General features: G+C 38.3%; 1 protein-coding gene across 2 annotated transcripts in view; it reads right to left on the bottom strand.

The window, feature by feature from the left end:
- Positions 1–27,151, bottom strand: part of CNTN4 (contactin 4) — a 1,054,581-nt gene that overhangs the window by 790,783 nt on the left and 236,647 nt on the right. For both annotated transcript variants that reach the window (XM_055414349.2, XM_055414350.2), the window contains exon 3: positions 17,811–17,866. The gene's annotated coding sequence lies outside the window, so the exon portion shown is untranslated. The remainder of the gene's footprint in view (positions 1–17,810; positions 17,867–27,151) is intronic.

Genomic DNA, 27,151 nt, shown 5'->3' with positions numbered 1-27,151 from the left:
AAACTGCTAAGTGGACTGTGATATCCACTTTGAATAGATACAAATACTGTACACTTTTGTGTATCTTTTTTATCCAAAGATAAAGCTAGTAGAAACTGTTAGAAACCCAAAGAAAAGATTTGCTACAGCAGACTTCCTCTCATCCCCACTAAATAAGACCGTTGCAGGGGGTAAACAGATGTTTCCAACCACTGATTCTGCTACACAGTAGGTTTATAAATCAAATGTGAAGTGTAGAAATCATGCATTTTATTACACAAAAGACAGTCGCTGGAGTTATTTTAAAAACTCTAAGTAAAATATGGCACATTCTGTAGTGTATTCTTTCAGAAATATATTGAGTATCACAGAATTTTTAATTTACAGGTGTTAAAGCATGATGACAAATACACAGAAGATTAAGATGATGATTGCTATTTACAACTGTGAATCAAAGGCAAACTACATGCTACAGGATCATATAATTGGAATTATAGACTATTTATTTTTGCATTGAGAAAGGACACAACACTGGAAAGGTCCTTAATAAATCTGAGCTTTATTCTCATTGGTCCCCTTTAATCCAAGTTACTCCTCTTGTTGCTGAAAATATACTCCCAGCTGTCAAAATTTTAGTATCAATCAACAGTCTCTCTGCATCCTGGGCTTTGCTTTGAAAAAGCTTGGCTGATAAACAGATAAATCTGTCTTTCTGTGTATATGTTTATGTTTCCAGTACCTGCTTGAGCTGAAAGCCAGACAGTGACAATGAATTAGGGCTACAAATGCAGCACTTTTACTAAGTGAACAAAGGAGCATGGAACCAACAGAGTAAATGAGAATCCTTGAAACTGTAACTGTCAGAATCAACAGAATTTAGTTTTAATTACAGCACTGCTGCAAACCAGAGCATCCTTAGGCAAGTCATCTCACGTCACTGAGGTTTATTTTGTTATTTTGTGACCCTATGGACCTGCCAGGCTCCCCTGTCCATGGAATTCTCCAGATCAGAATACTGGATTGGGTAGCTGTTCCCTTCTCCAGAGGATCTTCCCAACCCAGGAATCAAACCGGGGTCTTCCGCATTGCAGAAAGATTCTTTACCAACTGAGCTACCAGGGAAGACCTTACTTTGTTCAGGTCTAAAAGAATGTTCTCTTTTGTTGTGAAAAATCCCCCAACTGTGAATGTAAAAATGTATATACCCTAATATCTTTGTTACTTGGAGCAAGGCTAGATCAACCCGGCAATTTGGTAGAAATTGAAGGTTCAGGCCCTAACCTGGCTTACTGAAAAATAATTTGCATTTTTAACAAAATTCCAGAATGATCTGTATACACATTTAAGATTCAAAAGTACTGGTCTAGACATCAAGTTGTAATAATAAATAGGCACCATGTCATCTAGCCTGCATAAATCTAATTGTATTGACAGTCTTAGAAATTTTAGTAAAAATACAAAAAGTCTTTAAGGGATTAAAATAACTCTTGTAAAAATTAACTCTTCTGATTTTAAGAGCTAGACATCACAAAAAATGCCTCTCAGCCAAAGGACAGCATTTCTATCCTCCCCTAACTGCTATGGCTAAGATTTCCAATACTTTATTGAATAAATGCACTGAGAGTGGGCATCCTTGTTTTGTGTCTGATCACACAGACAGACTTTCAGTTTTTCACCACTGAGAATGATGTTGGCTGTAGGTTTTTAATATACAACTTTTATATGTTGAGGAACATATCTCTATACCCACTTATTGTGCGTCTTTATGATAGATGGCTGTTGAATTGTGTCAAATAATTTTCCTACAGCAACTGAGATGATCATATAATTTTTATCCTTGTTAATTTATCTGATATCATATTTATTGACTCATGGAGGGTCATCCTTGCATCCCTGGAATAAATCCCACCTGATCATGCTATAGCATGCTTTTAATGTGTTTGTCTCCTAATAATATTACTTCATTGAGGATTTCTGCATCTACATTCCCCAAGAATACTGGCCTGTAATTTTCTCTTTTTCCATGGTGTCCTTGTCTGGTTTTGGTATCAGCATAACTCTGGCTTCATAAAATGTATTTGGAAGGTTTTCCCCTCTTTAATTTTTTGGAAGAGTTTGAGGACAGATATTAAATCTCTCTTGAATGTTTTGCAGAATTTGCTAATAAAGTCATCTGGTACTAGGATTTTATTTTGGGGCAACTTTTATTACTGTTTCAGTCTCATTGCTAGTAATTAGTCTACTCACATTTTCTACTTCATGACTCTGTCTTGGAAGATTTCACATTTCAAGGAGTTCATTCATCTCTTCTAAGCTGTCCAGTCTGTTTGTGTATAAATATTAACAGTAGTCTCTTGTCAGTTTTCCTATTTCTGTGGTAACAGTTTGAACTTCTCCCTTCCTCTCTAATTTTTATTATTTTGGTCCATTCTCATTATTGTTGGTTTGTCAGTTTTATTTTTTTCCAAAATGCCACCACCAGGGCTGGCAGGTCTTCCGTGATAGCTCAGTTGGTAAAGAATCCACCTGCAATGCAGGAGACCCCGGTTCAATTCCTGGGTTGGGAAAATCCCCTGGAGAAGGGATAGGCTACCCACTCCAGTATTCTTGGGCTTCCCTTGTGGCTCAGCTGGTAAAGAATCTGCCTGCAATGTGGGAGACCTGAGTTCAACCCCTGGGTTGGGAAGATCCCCTGGAGAAGGGAAAGGCTACCCACTCCAGTATTCTGGCCTGGAGAATTCCATGGATTGTATAGTCCATGGGGTCGCAAAGAGTCGGACACAACTGAGTGACATTCACTTTCACTTTCAGTGCTGGCAGATACTTCAAAAAGTAGTAGGTTGGTCCCATTTACTTATGATCCATGCAGATGATTTTATTCATTATTTCTTTGCATTTGTAGGTAGGCACTGGTTTACAGGAGCCAGGTCTACCATGTTTTCTAGCATCACCTCTCATCTGTTAGAAAGGGTGATGGGAGAGAAATCTTTCAGTATTGTTGGACTTAAGTTTCCCAATCTATAAGGCAAGAGGTTGGGACTTAATGCCTTAAGTAAATGGGTTCTTTTCTCTATAATAAGCAATTTTAGAACAGGGACACGTTTTCTGAAAAGACCCTACTTCATTCCCAATACTCTACCATTTAATTGTTCAATTACTTCTAGAGAAATTTTTAACCTGTATTACTGAAAAAAAATCACATCTTAAACCCACTTGGTTTGTGGTATTTTGTAAGTAACTGTGTGAAGAACCATTATGACTTTTTAAACCTATGGGTTGAATAAAATTAGGTTTACTATCATAAAGGTCTCAAGAGGTAACATTAACATAAAGCATTTGTTTATTGCTGTAAGATACTTTTTCAAGAGGCCCTCAAAAGTGGCATACATTACTACTTCATCAAATAGAAAAAAGGAATGATGGCACATTTTTAGCTTGTCACGTTTAAAATAAGACATATGGTAGCTTGTCAAAATTTCAAAACAAAGTCTTGAATTTAGTATATTTAGTGCAGAATTACCCTTCTAATTACATGTGTAGTAAAAGAATTTAAACTTCACAGCTCACCCAAAACATAATTTCCCTTAGAATCACACTAAAATGAGTTAAATTTGTTTTGCTTTGAATTACAAAACATAGTGTAAAAGTCGTGCCCAAATCATTCCCAGGATTTGGACATCAAAGTCAAAGATGTACTTACAGACACTACCCCAAAGCTAAAGATTTGTTGTCAGTTTTGGCTTAAGCATGTAAATTTTAAGGGAAAAAAAGATATGTCTGTCTAAAGATTGTACAGAGAACTGATTAAAAAATCCAGACTTCAGGGGACTGATGGACTACATGCAAACTATTAGCATAGTTTGGATTTTGCAAGCACGTGGACTTGGATAATATTCTCCCAGTGGAGAAATTCAAACACAAAGTGGAATAGGATCTCAGATGGAGTGCTGATGGACCAATATCCTGAACTGAGTACATTGAAACAAACAACCAGAAACAAGCCAGAGTAATTTGAGAAGCTTAAACTTGGAGATCAGTGGAGGGAAACTGAAAGGAAACACAGCCAACTTTATCTGAAAAGGATGAAATATCACACAACAGGAGAATGTTAACATATCTCCAGTGAGTCTGTAGAGGGCAGGGCATGGAAGAGTCAGGGCAATCCGCTGTCCCCATTGAGATCTGTTTTGAAGTGAGACAGGCACTTGTCTCAAAGGTCAATGACTGAGCGTGCTCTACAAACGTGGCTGCAGTTATAATACCTTTTAATCCACCTTTGAAGTAAGAGATTAGAGATGAGATGAAAGCTAACTGGATCCTTGCTGGAAGAATGAAACTTTTAAAAGTGAGCCATAATTATAGCTGCCTTCAAAGTTAGGTGGATGCCAAATCTTAGGGACGTGAAGAATTAACTGTGTTGGTGATGACAAGACCTAAGGTATCCCCAGCAGTGTTCTTAAGAGCTTGAAAACCAAGAATCCAAGGATTTGAGAGCAGGTGGTTGGACACAGCTGCTGAATAATCCTCTTAACCTCATCTGTACTCCACAGGGAGAAAAATAGCAGGAAATAAAAGCCTCCACCAAGTGGTTGATGGCAGTGAAATAAAAGAAGCATCAAAAGTATACAAGGACAAATTTGTCCTAATGCTAATAATTTTGAACAAAAGGGACAGGCAGTTGCTATAGAGAGCTGTGTACAAGTATAAGATAAAGACATAATAAGTACGGCTACATAAAGGATAAAATAGAGTGGGATTCTAGGGGTGGTCCTTTGTTCAAGGCACATCTAATGCTATTATTCACTGAGGACCTAAATCCCTCTTAATGTCTCTTCATTAATTTTTTGCTCAGGAAATAGCCAGAAATGAATAGCTCTCAGTCAATATTTAATTGATGCTTATAAATTTAATTTAATCAGGAACTATCTAGATGTCTCTCTAGCCAATGAAAATTTAAGCAAAGCCAATGTAACAAAGAAAAATGAGAATCAAAGCAGGCAACAGGCACCAGACTTGATGGGAGAGAGATATATAACATTACTATATTAAGCAACTAATATTCTTTATTATTATAGCAAAGCCTACCTAAGCCTGATTAATACAGCTCCCCTCCCAACAAAGCATGAAATAAAAATGGTCTAATATAGACCTTTGTTTCTGTGCAACACAATGATTCTAAATCTTCATAATTCTTTATTACTTACAAGTCCCTACATTGAGTACGTGGTCATGTATGGATGTGAGAGTTGGACTGTGAAGAAGGCTGATCGCCGAAGAATTGATGCTTTTGAACTGTGGTGTTGGAGAAGACTCTTGAGAGTCCCTTGGACTGCAAGGAGAAAAAACCAGTCCATTCTAAAGGAGATCAATCCTGGGTGTTCATTGGAAGGACTGATGCTAAAGCTGAAACTGCAATAGTTTGGCCACCTCATGCGACGAGTTGACTCACTGGAAAAGACTCTGACACTGGGAAAGGTTGGGGGCGGGAGGAGAAGGGGACGACAGAGAACGAGATGGCTGGATGGCATCACCGACTCTATGGACATGAGTTTGTGTGAACTCCGGGAGTTGATGATGGACAGGGAGGCCTGGCGTGCTGTGATTCATGGGGTCGCGGAGAGTCGGACACGATTGAGTGACTGAACTAACTAACTAACTAACATTGAGTACACTGACTGATGCTGAAGCTTCAATACTTTGGCCACCTGATGCAAAAAGCCAACTCATTGGAAAAGACTCTGATACTGGGAAAGATTGAGGGCAGAAGGAGAAGGGGGGGCATAGGATGAAATCGTTGGATGGCATCACCGACTCAATGATCATGACTTTGTGCAAACTCTGGGAAATAGTGAAGGAAGGGGAAACGTGGTGTGCTGCAGTCCATGGGGTCACAAAGTGTCAGACATAACTGAGTGACTGAACAAAAACACTGAGTTTATCTGAAGCATACTGACTGTTTAGACTCAAGTTCTGTTCATTGCATAGCTGGAGAATTATATGGTATCACTCCTACAATAAAGGTGCGATCATTCAATGTTCACACTGGGAAGAGGAAACTCCTAGAACACAGTAAATTAAAAGAGTCCCAGGTAACAGCCAGGCCAGAGCTTTCCCTTAACAGGTGAGAAAACTTAGGCTCAGAACTGTGAACAACTTGCCCAAAGTCACACACTTGCACCAAGTAGAAGTCTTGAAGTTCAGAGCTGTACTTTGTCCACAATGACGGTCAGAGTTCCTCATGTCAATGGTGAGAATTTGCCTTCCCCAAAGTGTTTTCTTTCTCCCTCAAGTAATGAAGAAGGATGATCTTACTTCCCCTAAAGAACTGAATAACATTTAGTTGTGCTTAAGAGAAATGGGAGAAAACAGGATACATGCTTTAAACAATAAGCAGTCTTTACTTGATGATGACGATGATGATGATGATGATAACAGCTAACAGATTTTGAGCATGTATGATGCACCTGACACTTTTCTGCTCCTTATGGACAATATTTGCTTCTTCAAAATATGAAAATCTAACCCAAAAGTAGGTTATAACATTTTCTTCATTTTTTAAACGTATCATCTGAAGTTTGGAGTGGTTAAATAAGTTTTCCAGTATCTCATAGTAAATCTGTGACAAAATTGGGATTCAAACTCAGATCCTTCTTGATTCCAAGACCATGATTCATAATCACTGTTCATCTAGGTACAGGTGAATAGGACCTAAATGTTTTTGAGTTTTAAGTGCCCATTAAGGGGTCAGACACACAGGATTCAAGAAATGTATCCACTGGACTGATGTTAGAGCAGCTAGTTGCACCCAAACTCCTACCTTTCCACACAGTGGTAAGGTACTAATAGAAACTTTGTGTATGGGAATCAAATAGGAACAGGAGACAGTTGTGCTGAGCTGCTTTCAGCTGGCACTACAGAAAAATCACACTTGGCTGTAAAGAAGCTGTTGATTGCTTACACGGTTTCTGTGGCATGCCAGCTCTTCTTGCCAGCCTGCTCTTCCTTATCAAAGAGCCAGAGTTCCAAGTGAGGTGAGAATCCCACTTGACAAGCAGACATAAGCCATTTGGGGAAAATACAAATTAAAAGGCTCCAAGATAGAAATAGAAGCATTAGCAGCAGGAAGTGTCTTGGGGATACATTGTGTCAGATTACATAGGGGAATTGGGAGAATAAGTGAGTCACAGCCTCCCAGTGGATAAACCCTGCTGTGTCAGTAGCTGGGCAGCCTCAGAAAGTGTATGAGCTATTTAAAGGTGCCAGCAGCAGCAGCAGCACCGTCTCAATGCCTTCAAGCTAGGATCTGCTTAGTAACATCCTTGAATCATGCACAGTTTGTGCATTTCTCAAGCCACTTTAGCATTTGTCCTAACTCCTGACCCGTTATTCCAGGCATCATAATGGAATTTTAAGGAATTAGAGACATTTTTGCCTAATATCACCCAGTCATTCGGTCAATGAACTTAAACTACAATGCTGATTTCAAGAAGTTTCGGGCTTAAAAAAAAAAATAGTATCAATATGCTGTCATGGGACATATTTGGTCAATGTCCAGGGTGAGAAATCTCAATTTTAAGAAAGAGAAGCCCCATAGGGTTTCCCTGGTGTCTCACATGGTAAAGAAAGAGCGGACCCCTCACAGCACCTGAGCAAAAAGTTAGTTCACTGGAAGAACAGAAGGAATCTCAGAGAACCTGAAGCCATGAAGTACAGCTAGAGTAAAACCACTACAAACAGGTCGGGGGCAGAGGTGCTACCTTTTCTCTATTTCAGGGACCGTGTGATCACAGCTCTGTCTCTCCCCTCTCTGGCGTGTTGTTTTCTTTATCCTTTTTGGATTCTTCTTTCTGTGTTAGTATGCAGTGTGTTAAAATAGCTCAAGATTAGCATGATTCACTGGTTCCTTCACTGGTTCCACGATTCAGGTCCCATCTAGACTCTGTGTCCTCATGAGAAATTCCTCAAAGAGAAAAATCTCCTGCTCCAGTCACTTCGTGGTACAAGGAGACACCTGGTCTTCCTTTTGGCCAGGGCTGTGGCAGCTGGATACTGCTAATTGAAATCAGGGCTGTATACTCGACAGACAACTCAAAGATTTCTTTTGTATTCAATGAATTGCCTTGAATGTTCAGTTCTGATCTGACTCAAATTATAGCCAGGGCGTTTACCCCTGGTTAATGTATAATATGAGCACTTAACAGCAGGGGAGCCACTTCCTCACTGCCTTCTAAAACTCCCATCAGTAGCTGCCTGTGCAGTTTTTACTTTGTTTCACTCAGGGCTTCTTGACTGCTAATCCTGTATCAAAGAAAATTCAATACAAGACACAGGGTCTCCATTTTCTATTGTTTACTGCATTTCCAGCTATTGGGAAAGAGTGGGAGGGGGTCTACAGCTCTGGTCATTAACTAGTTACAGGCAAAGTACTTTACGTTTAGAGAGTCTGAAACGACATAAGAAGATCCTGAACTAACCTCCGTTCATCGACACAAGGGATCGCCAGCTACATATAGAATAATCCCCTCAGAAAGAGACCTGAAAACTGGATGAAGAGTCTCCAGAGTCAACGGTAAAAGGACAGCAAGAAAACAGCAGGAAAGGCAGTGATAAAGGCTCATCAAGAAAAATTCACACCCCAGTCAGATCAATTCACAGATGGGAGCAATTACAAAAGTGTGGTTATTTTCCCTGGAGAGTAGGAGATTTGAACTCCACAAACACCCTAATGGCTAGATCCTACACAATGGAGATGAGGCCCTTAAAACCCTGGATTTGAAAACCAAAGGGGTACATGCTGAAGAAAATATAAAACTACAGGGAATAGAAAATCTGCTTTATAAAAGGCTCTTGTGCAGAATCACTCAACACGAACAACAGCACAACACGAGATTGAAAAGAGTGTGGGTGGTAGGTGAAAGGAATCCACATCTCATCTTGAAGGATCTCCCTGACAGGCAGGTACCATATGGGACCCTCTTTGGGGACATGATCTCAAGCTACCTCAAGACTCAGTGTGGAATTCTACTGTCTTCCCCAGGTTCAATGCACCCCATGGAAGAAAGTGAAACCTGAAGCTTTTGCTAAACTTAAGTATATGACCTAATGGTATACTACTCATGAGCTGTAGGAAATTAACACTGATCTGGGACACTTTACATCCCAGGACCTTGGTAGAAGCAAAAGCAAAACCACTTCTGTGTCACATTTTCATAACACAACATCCACAGCATTCTCACATGAAGAAAATAAATCTAATGTGAGCTGACAGTATAAAAAGACCAACTATATGAGGGGGGAAAAGCTATGACAAGAATGAGTCTACCAGAACAGTAAAAAGGATATGCAGTGTAAGCAATCAAAATGAAAAAAGATCATGAACATGAACAGAAAGTAAGAGTCAGGAAAATGTTAGAAAGGAATTGAACCCACAAGAAAACAGCAGAACATTATAAAAGATACACAGAAAGAGAAATCAAAGAAACCAAATAGAAGTTCCAGGAAAAAAAATAGTAATAGAAAATTTAAAAGCCAACAAATATTTTAAACTGCAATTAAGTGCTTTTAACAAATATTCTTTATTTTCAGGCAATAATACTGCATTATCTGCCTTCTTCAGAGTCATCCATGGCTTTGTGACTTTGGCAATGAAATGTAAATAAAAGTGACACGTGTCCTTCTTGAGAAAGTTTTCAGACTTAGTTCATGATGCCACAGGTCCTCCGAAATTTGGCCTCAGCACTTATGGAATCTTTTCCTGACAGTGATTCCATCAACATGAATGGAATATGATGAGCAAAGCTTCCCCGTTAACTTACACTGGGTATGTAACATGAGGGAGAAATAAACGGTTGTTGTTTTTGGCCATAAGATTTAGGAGCTGTTTGCTAGTGCAGCATAAATTTGCTATTTTGACTGATATAAATGTTAAATAACAGAGTAGACACTGATAAAGAAAGAATTTGAAAACTGGAGGAGGAAATGACAGATTTTCCCAAAAAGCCAAATGGTGGTGTAAAGAAACAGACACTGAAAAGAATAACTATGCATTACAGACAAGAGAAATAAACGGTCCAAAATGTCTATTCAGATATACAACAAAGGACAATGGGAAAGATGTTGAGTGTCAATATTCAAACAAATGATGAATGACCATTTTCCAAAACTGAGAAAAGGAACACGACCTCAGATTGAAAGTAAGGCATCACATGAGTAAAACTAAAAATAAGTGCTTAACTGGACAAATCATAATGAAACTTCAGTACTCCAAACACAGAGAACATCTTAAAAGAAACAAAGGATGTATATTATCATAAGTGACCAGTCCAGATTTGACGCATGATACAGGATGCTTGGGGCTGGTGCACAGGGATGACATGGAGGGAGGATATGGGGAGGAGGGAGGTGGGAGGGGAGTTCGGGAGGGAGAGCACATGTACACCCAGGGCGGATTCATGTCAATGTGTGACAAAACCAACCAATATATTAATGTAAGGTAATTTGCCTCCAATAAAATAAATTAAAAAAAAAAAAGAAACAAAGGAAAAGATCACCTATAAAAGATTATCAGTGTGACTAACAGAAGACTTTAAAATCCACGGTAAATAGTAGAAAACAACAGAACAGTATCTTCCTAGTTCAGTATCACTCCAAAACAATGGTTAAAAAAATGACATTTTGTGATAAACAAAGAGAACACTAAGAGAAACCATGAAAAAATGTTTTGTGGATATATTAAGTAAAAGGAACTTGAACACTAAAGATTAGGAAACTAGAGACAAATGACAAATGATAAATGGGTAAATGAATAGGGAATTCTATGTAAGTGAAACATTAACTATATTAAATATAACAATAAGAATCACTAACTGAAAAAAAAATCTAGTTTCCATAGTATTTTACTGTGTATATAAGAAAAATGTGGAACTTTGTGTGGTATAATTAGAAATAAAGTATTTTAGGTTTTATGTAAGAACATTATTAAATTTTGCATTGCCAAGTTTAAAATTAAAGGAGCTATATACAAATAGAAACATAATAAGAAATCTGAAATAATCAAAGACGTGTGGAATAGAAGAAAAATTAGTTGCTCGATTAGAATTCAGAAAAGAAGAAATATGCAGAAACAAAAAATCTCACACAAAGTATGCTGACACAAAATAAGACAGTAGAAAGAATGGAAAGATTGTTTAAGATTCAAAGTGTGAACTTTTAAACTCCTTTGATACATGAGAAAAACAATACATTAAAAAAATATAGCTATATGCTACTAAAAGAAGACACACCTAAAATGACTAGTAAGAACTGGAAACAAACTAGAAACGGAACCGCTGGCAAATATTAATTTAAATAAGGGAGGAATTTTAATCTTAATATGATATGAAATAAATATGTCAAAAAGCATTACTGAGAACAGAAAAAGTATCATTCCCTAATATCAAAGGGTCAATTCATTATGTGAAAAGAAGTCTGATGCCCGCATCTCTTATTTCTCCTGCACTGCAGGCAGATTCTTTACTGCTAAAGTACCACCTGCCACCTCTATTAGATATCAAACTCAGAATTTGAGGGTATATATATAGATCCAACCAGTCCATTCTAAAGGAGATCAATGCTGGGTGTTCATTGGAAGGACTGATACTAAAGCTGAAACTGCAATACTTTGGCCACCTCATGCGACGAGTTGACTCACTGGAAAAGACTCTGATGCTGGGAAGGATTGGGGGTGGGAGGAGAATGGGACGACGGAGAATGAGATGGCTGGATGGCATCACCGACTCGATGGACATGAGTTTGAGTGAACTCCGGGAGTTGGTGATGGACAGGGAGGCCTGGCGTGCTATGATTCATGGGGTCACAGAGAGTCGGACACGACTAAGTGACAGAACTGAATTGAACTGATATATATATATATCAGATATAAACATATATATATATACATATATATAAATATATTATTGCCACCATAACTCTAGGTCCTACTAAAGATGCTGGCTTATAGTGAGCTACCAATTAATACTTCAGTTCAGTCGCTCAGTCGTGTCTGACTCTCTGCGACCCCATGAATCACAGCACGCCAGGCTTCCCTGTCCATCACCAACTCCCGGAGTTCACTCAAACTCATGTCCATAGAGTCGGTGATGCCATCCAGCCATCTCATTCTCCATCGTCCCCTTCTCCTCCCACCCCCAATCCTTCCCAACATCAGAGCCTTTTCCAGTGAGTCAACTCGTCGCATGAGGTGGCCAAAGTATTGCAGTTTCAGCTTTAGCATTAGTCCTTCCAAAGAATATTCAGGATTAATCTCCTTTAGCATGGACTGGTTGGATCTCCTTGCAGTACAAGGGACTCTCAAGAGTCTTCTCCAGCACCAGAGTTCAAATACTTGCTAAGAGGCAAATGATAACAATCTCAGCTATTCTGGCTACTCACCATAGAATAGTCCTTTCCATTATCCACAAGGAAAAGCAGAAAGCAACCACTGTATCAAATGGAACAATTCACACAGTCATTTTTTCATAATGAAGATTAAACAATTCTGCTTAATGTTACAATGTATAGTATACTTCACTGAATAACTCAATTATCTTCTATATTCCCACACTATGATTTTAATTTCAATTTCCAAAGATAAATCCAATGTTAAAAAAAATCTCTAAAATGTTTAAACAGAAAAAAATCATAAATAATAAAAGTGATAGACAATTGAATCATACATTTTCAGTCAGCAGTTTATTTTCTTGCTGGAAACACACTGACTTGCATTCAGAAGCTCATGCACAGACACATTTTAATACAAGGCCACAGGGATATGTTCTCTTAGTTTTAACATTACCCTTATGGTATGCTAATGCTCCTCTACGCACAGGTAATGTTACTTCTGGAGGGAAGGCTCTGTCAACTACTATGAGGAACATAGGAAGCATAAAAACCATGTTTCTCAGTTAAATATTCCCCAGCTTTATCAGAAGTCCCTACGGGACTGATTAAATTCATTAACTGATAGCAGAAATTCTAGCCGTGCTTTTCTTTCTGGCCAAGATGCCTGTGGAGGGGGCGTTGGGGATGTGGGAGGGTAACTGTGGAAAAGCTGAGTTGCCAAAAATCATGTTACAGCCTAATACTTACAACCAAGTAACACTCATTAAAATACATCAATTATATAATATTACAAGTCTATTTTACTTCAATTTATATATATATATATATATATAAATAATAGAGGAACTGTTTTGTAACTGGCACCATGGTAAACATTTGACATTTGTTCTTCCTTTGTGTTATAATAACCCACCAAAATGGCCATTAATATCTCTGTATTATTGTTAGAGGAATGTGTGGCTACAGAAGATGTAGTTGATGAATTTTAAACATGAACCCATCTCTGACCCCATCTCTCATAACCAATGGATTAAACCATGAATTTTTAAAATTAGAAATCTGACTTGGTCTTTGGTTTTGGAGGGCACAGCAGGACTTTAAGAAAAACCGAGTTTATTGATTTGAGTGACAGCCCAAGGAGTCTGCTTATTCTATTATACCCCCTATTCACCATATTTGAAAGAAAAATTTTGTCTTCCTAAAACATGAATTTAATATTTTATTACTTCACTGATATTCACGTAGCATAAAAAGAGTTGGAAATGACTGAACTACTGAACAACAACAACCATAAAATTTGGGCCAATGCAGAAGACATGAGATGTTGGTTCGATCCCTGAGTTGGGACGATTTCCTGGAGGAGGGGATGGCAACTCTTTCCAGCATTCTTATCTGGAGAATCACCCAGACAGAAGAGTCTGGCGGGCTACAGTTCAGAGGGTTGCAGAGTAGGACATGACTGAAGTGACACAGCAAGCACATACTATAAAATTCACCATTTACTGTACAATTCAGCATCTCTTAGTATATTCAAAGGGTTGTGTCACCACCACCACTATCTGACTCCAGAAAATGTTCATCACCCAAGAAAGGACACCATGGGCCCACCAGCAGCCACTTCACATTATTCTCTTTCCTTAGTTCTTGGAAACCACTAACATGCTTTCTGTCTCTATCATTTTTCCTATTCTGAAATCTTCATATAAATGGATTCATATAACATGGAGCCTGTTGTGCTTGCTTCTTTCATTTAATATAACGTTTTCAAAGTTCATCCATGTTGCAGCATATGTTGATACTTAATTTTCCTAATCTATTTAAATTAATATCATCCAAAAAAAGATGAAAATTATGTGCATCAATCCAGAAAAACTATTTTCTTCAATTTTCTCTATATGTACAGGTTAGATGGAATGTTGTGGTTTTAACAAAGGAACTTGATGCAAGTTCATACACAATATTATAGTCTCCATTTCTCCATTTTTACAGGTCGGGGAGAAAAGAGTTTTGGAGAGATTAGTTTATCTGTTTGAGTATTTGAGCAGGAAATTAAGCACAAGCTCTGAATACAAAACCTAAATTACTTTCACTTAGTTGGTAGATATACAACAGGAACAACAAAATGGTTCAGTGACCAAACCTATCATCTTTTTTTTGTAAGAGACAAACTCTTAGAAGTCGAGCTTTTATTTTGTTTTGTTTTAGTCGCTAAGTCCTGTCTGACTCTTTGCAATTTGATAGACCGTAGTCCACCAGGCTCTTCTGTCCATGGGTTTTTCACTGGAGTGGGTAGCCATTTCCTTCCTTAGGGGAACTTCCTGATCCAGGGATCAAACCCCCATCTTTGGCAGGTGGATTCTTTACTACTGAGCCACCAGGGAACTCGAGTGCCTGCCAGGGCCATATAGGTAGCAAATCATGTGGTATGATGAACTGAAGGTAGACGAAGGCATCTGCTACTCAAATAAGCCCTCATGCCACTTGGGAATGCAGGCTCAGGGTAGAAAATAATCTGGTTTCTTCTAAGATAATCTGGAAATCATCATTGCATGTGAAATCTAATTTTCAAGTTTTAGCAACAAATTAAAATTTGTTTTTCTTTTTGAAATTAAAAGAAAAAGAGAAAGAAAATACATGAACCAAAGCACACTATTTTGCAGCTGTTCTGTTCCAGAGGCTAAAAATAACAGATAACAAAAGGCCAAGGCACCAGAGAGTGCCAGGGCCCTCTGTAAGACAGGGACAAAGGAGAATGAGGAAAATTTGAGGGAAGGTGACCCTCTGCCTTTCAACATTAATTCTGAACATGCCCAACCACTTAAACCTTTAAAGACAGAAGAATTAGAATAGAAAAAATGTCACTGAATCCTTCATTCTTTCCATGAATAATTACTGAGTCATTCTTCATGCATGTACTGTTACATTCTAGGAATACCATAATGTACAATAACATGTAATCACTGGCATCAGAGTCTAAGTTGGGAGAGTAAGATAATTAGGCAAGCAATTGCAGGACACTGTGATTATCATGTCATTCATATTGATGTCAGCAGCCAAGAGAAACTTAACTCTGGCAAAGGAAAACATAGAAGGCTTCCTGGAAGAAGTGAGGTTTCATTTAGTGATAAATGAGTTGATCACACAAAGGCAGGAGAAGGGAGAAGATGGAGAAAAGGGCTGTTCCTGGAAGGAGGGCTACAATGAGCAACAGCAAGATAGAAGATGAGATATTTAAACAATTTAAAGAAATTCAGGTTGGAAGAACCTACTTTGGAAAGTGTGGGGTGGGAGAAAGAAAGGTAGACAGCTAAGCAAGAGCCAAATAATGTTGAAACTTCTGAGGCCATGTTAAACACCTGGAATTTATCCAAGGAAAACAGGAAACAGTGGCAGACTTATAGGTGGTTCTTGTAGTTAGATTACATTTAGAACGTGATTTAAGATCACTCCTACTGCCTTGTGTGGGATGGATTCTAGCTAAAGAAGTTTGAGGAGGTAAAAATAGTAGTTCACAGCAAGTGTGAGAACACTCATTATCTTGGAACAAGGCCATGAGAAGAAGCCTGGCTCCCCTGGAGGATGGGAGACCACAGGGAACAGAGCTTCCCCCTACCCAACCTACAATCTGACCTCAGACACACAGACACACCCAGTAAACTGTGGGAGTCTATTTTGTAACAGAAGACCTACCTATCTGACCTGATAGACTCATGAGAAATAATAAACGGTCACTATTGCAAGCCACTGAATTCTGGGGTGACTTTTTACACAGTAAGAGTTAATTGGTAAAAAAAAATACCTTAGTTAATCTTGGCTTATGAAACTCATCTGGGAAATCCAACTAAATAATATTTTTCTATATATTTTTTTCAATAGAGGGTGTTAAAAAAATTTCCTGAGACTCGAGAGTATGCATTAATATTACCCAATGGTATCAATCCCTATACTGAATCACAGAATATTTTGTTTTCTATTGCTGGGAGAGGATTTGGCCATCAGGATCTCTTGATAATCATTATATCTGTTAAAGTGACTCAGCTTTTTATTTTCTACACAGCAATGCAATGAGATTTTCCTCTACCACCATCCACCAGGTTAGCACTTTTCCCCATGAATGTCTAGTGAACCACAGTTAACTTCAATATCACTCTTGCCACTTTTAAGGGCCAACTACTATGGGTCAACTACATCCCGCAAAAAGGTATAGTGAAATCCTAATCTTGAGACCCATGAATGTGACCTTATTTGGGGAAAGGGTCATTGCAGATGTAATCAGGTTAGGATGAGGTTCACATTGGACTAGGGCGGGCCTGATGTAAGGACTGGCGTCCTCACACGAAGGGGAAATATCGACCAAACACACGTGGGGGAGAAGCCATGTGAAGGCAGAGACTGGAGTGACGTGATTACAAGCCAGGTACCACCAGCAGCTGTCAGCAACTTCTAGAAGATGGAAGACACAAGTGAGAATGTCTCCTTTAAAGCTCCTAGAGAAAGCACAGCCCAGCCTACGCTTTGATTTCATTCTTTTCTACTCAGTGAGAAAATAAATTTCCATTGTTTTAAGTAACCCAGTTCATGGTACTATGTTACAGTAGTGTTAGTACACTAAAAATAGTAATAGTTTTACTTGTGTATATCTCTATCTTTTATAAAGGAAAAAAATGTGAAATTCAAGACAGAGGGTACAAGTGTAGACAAAAGAATTTTTTTTTTTAATTGCAAACATGATAGTAACTTACAACACTCATGTTTTACCCTGCTGCTGCTGCTGCTGCTAAGTCACTTCAGTCGTGTTTGACTCTGACCCCCTAAACGGCAGCCCACCAGGCTCCCCTGTCCCTGGGATTCTCCAGGCAAGAACACTGGAGTAGGTTGCCATTTCCTTCTCCAATGAGTGAAAGTGAAGTCGCTCAGTCGTGTCGGACTATTAGCGACCCCATGGACTGCAGCCTACCAGGCTCCTCTGTCCGTGGGATTTTCCAGGCAAGAGTATTGGAGTGGGGTGCCATTGCCTTCTGCGGTTTTACTCCTGAAAGACTTCAATTTTAATGCCTCAACATTTGCAGGATCTCATTAACTTAGTATTTTGAAGATCTGAAAATGTCCTCTCCATAAGTCATGGGCAAAAATGCAACAACCTTTAATTTATTCCTAATACTTTTTCCATGATACGAAATTCTGAACTTTTTGAATTATCATATTAATCTGAACAATTAATCTGCCTCAACCATCTTCTCCAGAAAGAACCCAGAGAGGGTGCAACTTCCTATTTTCAAGGTTTAAACTTGTATGACTTCACTATTTTTGTTAACTTCGACTTTCAGAAAACCATCAAAAATGATCTCACTGTATCACTCTAAGGAAAGGATCTAATGTTTCCATAGTAACTAAGGATGCCAATCCAAGGTGAAATACAAGGAAGAAAAAGTCTTCCCTTTTGGGAACTTTACCTTTCAGGGTAGATCTTGGGGCCACATCCTGTGGAGTTACGATATGTCAATGATTCCTAGAATAAAAAAATAATGTACAAATAAATACAAATAATGTACAAAAAATACAAATATTTTTCAAGGATAAATATCCTTATATGTAGTTAATGCTTAACAATTTCCATTCTAAACAAATTAGAAGGAAATAAAAATTAAATACAGTTGGTATGTATTTCAGGCTTGATCAGTTCAGTTCAGTTCAGTTCAGTCGCTCAGTCGTGTCTGACTCTCCGCGACCCCATGAATCACAGCACACCAGGCCTCCCTGTCCATCACCAACTCCCAGAGTTCACTCAAACTCATGTCCACAGAGTCGGTGATGCCATCCAGCCATCTCATTCTCCGTCGTCCCCTTCTCCTCCCGCCCCCAACCTTTCCCAGCATCAGAGTCTTTTCCAGTGAGTCAACTCGTCGCATGAGGTGGCCAAAGTATTGGAGTTTCAGCTTTAGCATCAGTCCTTCCAATGAACACCCAGGATCGATCTCCCTTAGAATCAGGCTTGATAGAATGGCCCAAATTAGGAGACAGGAGTTTGGGTTCTATGTTTTGTATCCCACTAGCTGTGTGAACTTTTTTTTCCTAACACCATACACCAAAATAAACTCAAAATGGATTAGAGAGCTAAATGTAAGACCAGAAACTATAAAACTCCTAGAGGAGAACGTAGGCAAAACACTCTCCGACATAAATCACAGCAGGATCCTCCGAGACCCACCTCCCAGAATATTGGAAATAAAAGTAAAAATAAACAAATGGGACCTAATTAAAATCAAAAGCTTCTGCACAGCAAAGGAAACTCTAAGCAAGGTGAAAAGAAAGCCTTCAGAATGGGAGAAAATAATAGCAAATGAAGCAACTGATAAAGGATTAATCTCCAAAATATACAAACAGCTCCTGCAGCTCAATTCCAGAAAACTAAGTGACCCAATCAAAAAATGGGCCAAAGAACTAAACAGACATTTCTCCAAAGAAGACATACAGATGGCTAACAAACACATGAAAAAATGCTCAACATCCCTCATAATCAGAGAAATGCAAATCAAAACCACAATGAGATACCATTTCACACCAGTCAGAATGGCTGCTATCCAAAAGTCTACATGCAATAAATGCTGGAGAGGGTGTGGAGAGAAGGGAACCCTCTTACACTGTTGGTGGGAATGCAAACTAGTACAGCCACTATGGAGAACAGTGTGGAGATTCCTCAAAAAACTGGAAATAGAACTGCCATATGATCCAGCAATCGCACTCCTGGGCATACACACAGAGGAAACCAGAATTGAAAGAGACACATGTACTCCAATGTTCATTGCAGCACTGTTTATAATAGCCAGGACATGGAAGCAACCTAGATGTCCATCTGCAGATGAATGGATAAGAAAGCTTTGGTACATATACACAATGGAGTATTTTTCAGCCATCAAAAAGAATGCATTTGAATCAGTTTTAATGAGGTGGATGAAATTGGAGCCTATTATACAGAGTGAAGTAAGCCAGAAAGAAAAACATCAATACAGTATAGTAACGCATATATATGGAATTTAGAAAGATGGTAACCCGAACCCTATATACGAGACTGCAAAAGAGACATAGGCATATAGAACATTCTTTGGGACTCTGTGGGAGAGGGTGAAGGTGGGATGATTGGGGAGAACGGCATTGTAGCATGTATATTATCATAAGTGACCAGTCCAGGTTTGATGCATGATACAGGATGCTTGGGGCTGGTGCACGGGGATGACATGGAGGGAGGATATGGGGAAGAGGGAGGTGGCACGAGGGGGATTCAAGAAAGAGAACACATGTACACCCGGGGCGGATTCATGTCAATGTATGGCAAAACCAACCAATATATTAATGTAAGGTAATCTGCCTCCAATAAAATAAATTAAAAAAAAAAAACATGTGTTTTTAAAAATTTTAAATTTTATTGAGGTAACCTTGATTGTTAACACTATACGTTTCACGTATACATTATACTGCTACTTTTGTATGTCCACCAAAAATACATGCTCATCACCACAAATTTCCTTTCTGTCACCCTTTACCCATTTGGCCCTCCCCATGTCCCTCTTCCCAACTGCTAACAAATTTTAAAAGACAATGCACTGCTATATGCACCATTTATTGCAGCATTATTTTAAATAGTCAAGGTACAGAAACAGCCTAAGTGCCCATGAACAGATGAACGGATAAAAAAGATTCATATACAATGAAACACTACTCAGCCATAAAAAAGGTGAAATCTTGCCATTTGCAACAATGTGGATGGACCTTGAGGGTATTAAGCTAAGTAAAATAAGTTAGCGGAGAAGGCAATGGCAAGCCACTCCAGTACTATTGCCTAGAAAATCCCATGGATGGAGGAGCCTGGTAGGCTGCAGTCCGTGGGGTCGCTAAGGGTCAGACACCACTGAGCGACTTTACTTTCACTTTTCACTTTCACACATTGGAGAAGGAAATGGCAACCCACTCCAGTATTCTTGCCTGGAGAATCCCAGGGAAGAGGGAGCCTGGTGGGCTTCCGTCTATGGGGTCACACAGAGTCGGACACGACTGAAGTGACTTAGCAGCAGCAGCAGCAGCAAAATAAGTTAGAGGGAAGAAGACAAATCTGTATGACTTCAATTATGCTTTATATATGGGATATTTAGAACAAAACTAATAAACAAAACAAAATAAATGAACAAACCAAATCAAACTAGCTGCCTGACTTGCTGTGTAACTACGGAGCAGTTGTTTCATCACTTGATGGCTTCTTAGTATAACAACTTTAGAAGCCTGTGATATTCTAAGGTATTCAGATTCAGTAAGAGTGACCATTTCCAAAGAAAATATGTTACAAACTGATTTTAAATAACGAAAAACAACTAGGAGGCATGCCACTGTTTTTGTTCATTTTATGATTATGAAAAATGAATGTAACAAAACTCTTCCAATAAATCTGACATTATGTATGCATGCTAAGTTGCTTCAACAGTGTCTGATTCTATGCAATCCTATGGACGGTAGCCCACCAGGCTACTCTGTCCATGGAATTCTCTAGGCAAGAATACTGGAGTGGGCTGCCATTTCCTTCTCCAAATATGGCATTGTATCTTCTCTTAAATCCACCAAGTTAAAGTTTAAATGTGAAATACTTTTCTACCTGAAAGTATTTTTCCTTGAAGCAACCGTTTTCTCTCTAAGGAAAATATACACATATTACTAAGAATAGATGAATAGTGTTAGTTGCTCAGTTGTGTCTGACTTTTGCAACGTCATGGACTGTAGCCTGCCAAGCTCCTCTATCCATGGAATTCTCAAGGCAAGAACACTGGAGTGGGTTGCCATTCCCTTCTCCAGGGGATCTTCCTGACCCAGGGACAGGGATCGAACCCAGGTCTCCTGCATTGCAGGTAGATTCTTTACTGTCTGAGCCACCAGGGAAGCCCACAAATATATACATATATATATATATATATATTTATATTTATATTAGTGCATATATATATATATATGTGTGTAGCTTCATGTTTATGTGTATGTGTATATCCTCCAACTTTAATTCTGAGTAATATAATTGTCTTTCTATAATTGAAAATATCATTTTATGTGTGTGTGTGTATATATATATATAGGCCACTCAGAAGTATCTCTAACTATAAAATTCTAGTCTAATTTACATTTAAAAATAGCATATTTGATTGAGATAGAAATAGAATCTTTTCTTGACTAGCCATAAATAACTTATCACTTCTTAAGCTTACACTATCCCCTGGTGGGTACCATAACAGTTCATCAATTTATTAAGTTTCATAATACCTTTACTTTCAGGTCAGTATCAATGAGTCTAGAAGGTAAGAATGAAACATCTTCTTTATATTGTTTATATATTAGAAATGGAAGTTTTATTTTTTCCTTTACTTTCTTAAATATTCTCCAAAAATAAAGACCCACAAATGATTCTAACAAATCTAAGGCAGTGCTTCCTGTGAAACAAACAAACAAATCCTATAATTAACCATGAATCATAAATACATCACTATTTGATTTTTTAAATATGGTTGGTCATCAGCGGTATATATATATGTGTGTATCTAAAATCCTAATTTTCTTACTAAGGATACCCACTGATGAGAAGGTAAACCTCTATTTACAGTTACTGGCACTATATGCAATTCCAGAATCCACATTAAAAACAACAGCTAAAATGAGAGTTATCCTAAAAACAAAAATGGGAAAACTGCGGGCAAGGTTTCATTCTTTATTTTCAATTGCTACTAGGATCTTGGCATTTATATATATTTTTTCTTTTCTTCCAGGATGAAAGTAAAGATTACAATTATACACTGGAATGATATAATCTGAAATGAAAGCAGACTAACTTCATTCATTAAATTATAATTACGTTCCTCTTGTTTAAAAAAGCACAAGCTCTGAGGCAGCTGCCTGGGATGGGATGCTGGTTAAATTATTTACTAGCCATGTGATCATCAGCAATTCGTTAATTGGTACAAGCCTCAACTGCACCTACAAAGTGGGGAGGATAATGCTATTCAGCCTCAAAGAACAGATGAAAAGTAAGTAACGTAATGTAATTCAGTTCTCAGTCCACTACTTGGCATATGGTAACCAGTGACTCTATAGTAACATTGTTAAGAGTCTCCCATCCATTATGAAGAGTCTCATGAGGGATGTGTATACACACAAAAAATGCAGTCAGTACTTAAAATCTGCACATACTTCAAAGACTCCCCTCCTTATTCACATTACTTAGTTCAAAACTCACCCCTTCCATTTTAGGAACTGTTCCCTAAGGGCACTTTTATCTAAAGAATTTACCTGTTGGATGGGCTAACATCATGAATACCTCTATCAGATTTGTTAGATGCCATGAAGCAAAGGATGATGCCAGAAGCTGGAAAGCAGGATGGAAAGGTTAGAAAGTAAAGAGTAATATCTAACATTTACCGACAAAGGTCTATGAACACCTCGGTAGATATCGAGAAGTTTTTTTTTACTTAAAAGTTAGAGAATGTGTGTTTAATTCTAATTGGAATAAAATTTGACTAAGCAGATTCTTATCAGGTATAGAAGGGATTTAGCTAAAACTTCCCATCAGATGTGCCAACATACAGAGATAAACCAGGTAGAAGATACCTAAGTAGGTTCCTTCAAATGGGTTAAAATCATAGGAATTACTGAATACCACATTTGTGCTGCTTTATTCAAACAATGAAACCAGGCATTCGTGTTAGTTGATTATATAACAGCCTCTCCCTGGACAAGAACAAATGGAAAGGCTTTCATTCCATTCACCTTTATGTTCAGATTTCCCATGCATAAAAAGAACATAATACTAATTTTATTCCCAACTTACACTGTTTTTAAAAAGGCAGAATGAAATAGTCTATGGAAAAAAAAAAAAAACGTGTCCAACACATATGCATAAAGTATTTATTTTTAAAATTATTGAAAATTTATTAAATTTTCCAGTATTATATCCCTGTCCTTGTTGGCTCAGACGATAAAGAATCTGCCTGCAATGCAGGAGAACTGGGTTCAATTCATAGGGTGGGAAGACCCCCTGGAGAAGGAAATGGCTACCTACTCCAGTATTCTTGCCTGGAGAATTCCATGGACAGAGGAGTCTGGCGGGCTACAGTCTATGAGGTCACAAAGAGTCAAACATGTCTGAGTGACTAACATTGTCATTTTCACCATCCTTATCACTTACCTGCTGCTGTAATAAGTTTAAGTTACATTTAAATTTTAATGATGGCTTTTATTAGAAACTCCATAAAAAGCACATGTGAGAACAGACAGGAAATTAATATATGAACAAATGAATAAATAGATTAATCTATCTCTGCTAAGAAGGATTGGACAAATCCAAGTTTTGAACAAAATCAGCTGGTATAAACATAAATGCACCGGCTATATCACAATACAAAAGAACCAGAAATCCATGAATGAGTGTAGACCTTCTTGGCAAAAAGCAACTATGAAGAGGCAGCAGCTGGAAAGCCTGGGTCAGAAAGGATTATTTTAATCTAGAGAACAAAATGTCCTGATCTACACCCTGCTCAATTATTTAGAACTAAAATGTATGCTGGTAATTTATTCAGGACAAAACAATCCTTCTCAAGTGACAGTTTGCTATTGTTCAGTCACCAAGCCGTGCCAACTCTGAGTGACCCATGGACTGCAGCACACCAGCCTTCCCTGTCTTTCACTGTCTCCCAGAGTTTGTTCAAACTCATGTCCACCAGGTCAGTGATGCTATTTAAGCATCTCATCCTCTGCCGCCCTCTTCTCCCTTTGCCTTCAATCTTTCCCTGAATTGGGGTTTTTTCCAACAAGTCAGTTCTTCATATCGGTGGCCAAAGTATTGGAGCTTTAGCTTCAGCATCATTCCTTCCAAATGAATATTCAAAGTTGATTTCCTTTAGCACTGATTGGTTTGATTTCTTTGCAGTCCAAGGGACTCTCAAGAGTCTTCTCCAGCACCACAATTCAAAAGCATCAATTCTTTTATGCTTAGCCTTCTTTATGGTCCAACTCTCACATCCTTACATGCCTACAGGAAAGACCACAGCTTTGACTATGCGGACCTTTATTGACAAATTGTTCTCTCTGCTTTTTAATATGCTGTCTAGGTTTGTCACAGCTTTCCTTTCAAGGGGCAAGTGTCTTTTAACTTCATGGCTGCAGTCACCATCTGCAGTGATCCTGGAGCCCCTCAAAATAAAATCTGTCACTGGTTCTACTTTTTCCCCTACTCACCATGGAATGATGGGTTCAGATGCTGTGGTTTTAGTTTTTTGAATGTTGAGTTTTAAGTCACTTTTTTACTCTCTTCTTCACCTTCCTCAAGAGGCTCTTTAGTTCCTCTTCACTTTCTCTCTTTGAGTGGTATCATCTGCATATCTGAGGTTGTTGATATTTCTCCTGGCAATCTTAATTCCAGCTTGTGAGTCATCCAGCCCAGCATTTTGCATGACGTACTCTGCATAGAACTTAAATAAAAAGAGTGACAATATACAGCTTTGTCTTACTCAGTTCCCAACTTTGAACCAGTCCATTGTCCCATGTAAGGTTCTAACAAACAGTTGCTTCTTGATTCACGTACAGGTTTCTTAGGAGACAGGTAGGGTAGTCTGGCATTCTCAACTCTTTAAGAATTTTTCACAGTTTGTTTTAATCCACACAGGCAAAGGTTTTAGTGTAGTCAGTGAAGCAGAAGTAGATGTTTTTCTGGAATTCCCTTGCTTTCTCCATATTCCAAGGAGTGTTGGTAATTTGATCTCTGGTTCCTCTGCCTTTTCTAAATCCAGCTTGTACATCTGGAAGTTCTTGGTTCACATACTACTGAAGCCAAACTTGAAGACTTTTGAGCATAACCTTGCTAGGATGTGAAATGAGCACAATTTACAGTAGTTTGAGCATTCTTTGGCATTGCTTTTCTCTGGGATTGGAATAAAAACTGACCTTTTCTGTCCTGTGACCACTGTTGTTTTCCAAATTTGCTGTTATATTGAGTGCAGCACTTTAACACAGTCATCTTTTAGGATTTTTACAGAGCTCAGCTGGAATTCTATCACCTCTGCTAGCTTTGTTCATAGCGATGCTTCTTAAAGCCCACTTGACTTCACACTCCAGGATGCCTGCCTCTAGGTGAGTGATCACACCATTGTGGTTATTTGGGTAATAAGACCTTTTGTATAGTTCTTCGATGTATTCTTGCCACCTCTTCTTAACCTCTTCTGCTTTTGTTAGGTCTTTCCTGTTTCTGTCCTTTATTGGGTCCATCCTTGCACGAAATGTTCCCTCGGTATCTTTAATTTTATTGAAGAGATCTCTAGGCTTTCCCATTCTATTGTTTTCCTCTATTTCTTTGCACTGTTCACTTAAGAAACCCTTCTTATCTCTCCCTGCTCTTCTCTGGAACTCTGCATTCAGTTGGGTGTATCTTTCCCTTTCTCCCTTGCTTTTCACTTCTCTTCTTTCCTCAGCTATTTTAAAGTCTCCTCAAACAATCATTTTGCCTGCTTACATTTTTTTTTCCCTTAGGAATGGTTTTGGTGTCCACCTTCTGTACAGTGTTACAAAGCTTCTTTCACCTTCACTGGTCTCAGGCAGGTATGTATCTAGTAATTAACGCATATATGATCACAATCAGCTAGAAGTCTATGATGGCACTGAATCCTCTTCGGCAATATGCCTTTACATAATCAGTGGTAAACAAACACATGGGCTCTGAAGTCATATTAGGTTCTAAGCTTCACCACTTTTCTGCTACATCAACTCAAGCAAATCTTTTAACTGCTACCATCTCAGTTTCCTCAGTTGTAAATAAAAAATAATATTAACCATCTTGAAAGATTTTTGTGACAATAAAAGAATATATAAAAACTATCAGGCATACAGCATGTATTCAATAAATGATGTCTACTATTACTGCATTATTTGAACATAAAAAGATAGCAGGAGGTGAAAGAGACATCATTCACTGACTTTCCATATTCTAAAAAGTCACTGTATTTAAATTGTTTCTCCTTACATCTATCCTCTTAAGTAATCAATGGCATTTTCCATCACTGAATCAGCAGGTATTTCTACGAGTGTTTACTTCCTTCTCAGATATTTAAAAACCAACCTGAACTTTCCATGGGAAGTAAAAGTCATACAGATATTAAATTACCCATGTTTATTTCCACAATTTCCATTAGCTTGGCTTGACATAATTTAGTATTAAAATCCAGGTTATTAAACTAATACTATCCAAGAGATTACATTTAAATGCATTTTCCAGTAGAAAGTGGGATGCATTTCTAATCATGCTGTCTATCTACAAGCAAACAAATGGTCATTTGATGCTTTTGTCATTATCATGACGTACAATACCAACCACAGAGATCATTAATGGGTTCCCACACATACACTCAAGGTAAATAACAATACAACATGATACATAACAGGCTTTAGAGTTATTAAGAGATAATCACATTCTTGGGACTTTCACTGGGCACAGTAAGTGGCACTGCTAAAATATGATTATCTCTCGATAATCGTCCTTGCAGTTTTCACAAAGGGAGGCAAAAAAAGTCATTACCATAGGGAAAATGTTCATTCATTATACTGAAACATAAATTTCACAGTCTAAGCTAATGAAGAGGACTCTCCCTGTGATGACAATATTACACAGTGTAGGAGGCTTCATATCAAGGTTACACAGGTATCATCACCTTGAAGAATCTGGATTCAAGAGCCATTTTCTGGAAGACTAATTTCTAAGGTCTTGACTACAAGATAAACA

This window comes from Moschus berezovskii, chromosome 24 (genome assembly GCF_049115385.1).
Source record: "Moschus berezovskii isolate FMDL1 chromosome 24, NW_MosBer_1.0, whole genome shotgun sequence".
Classification (NCBI taxonomy): domain Eukaryota; kingdom Metazoa; phylum Chordata; class Mammalia; order Artiodactyla; family Moschidae; genus Moschus; species Moschus berezovskii.
This window is presented reverse-complemented; position numbering and strand designations above follow the sequence as displayed.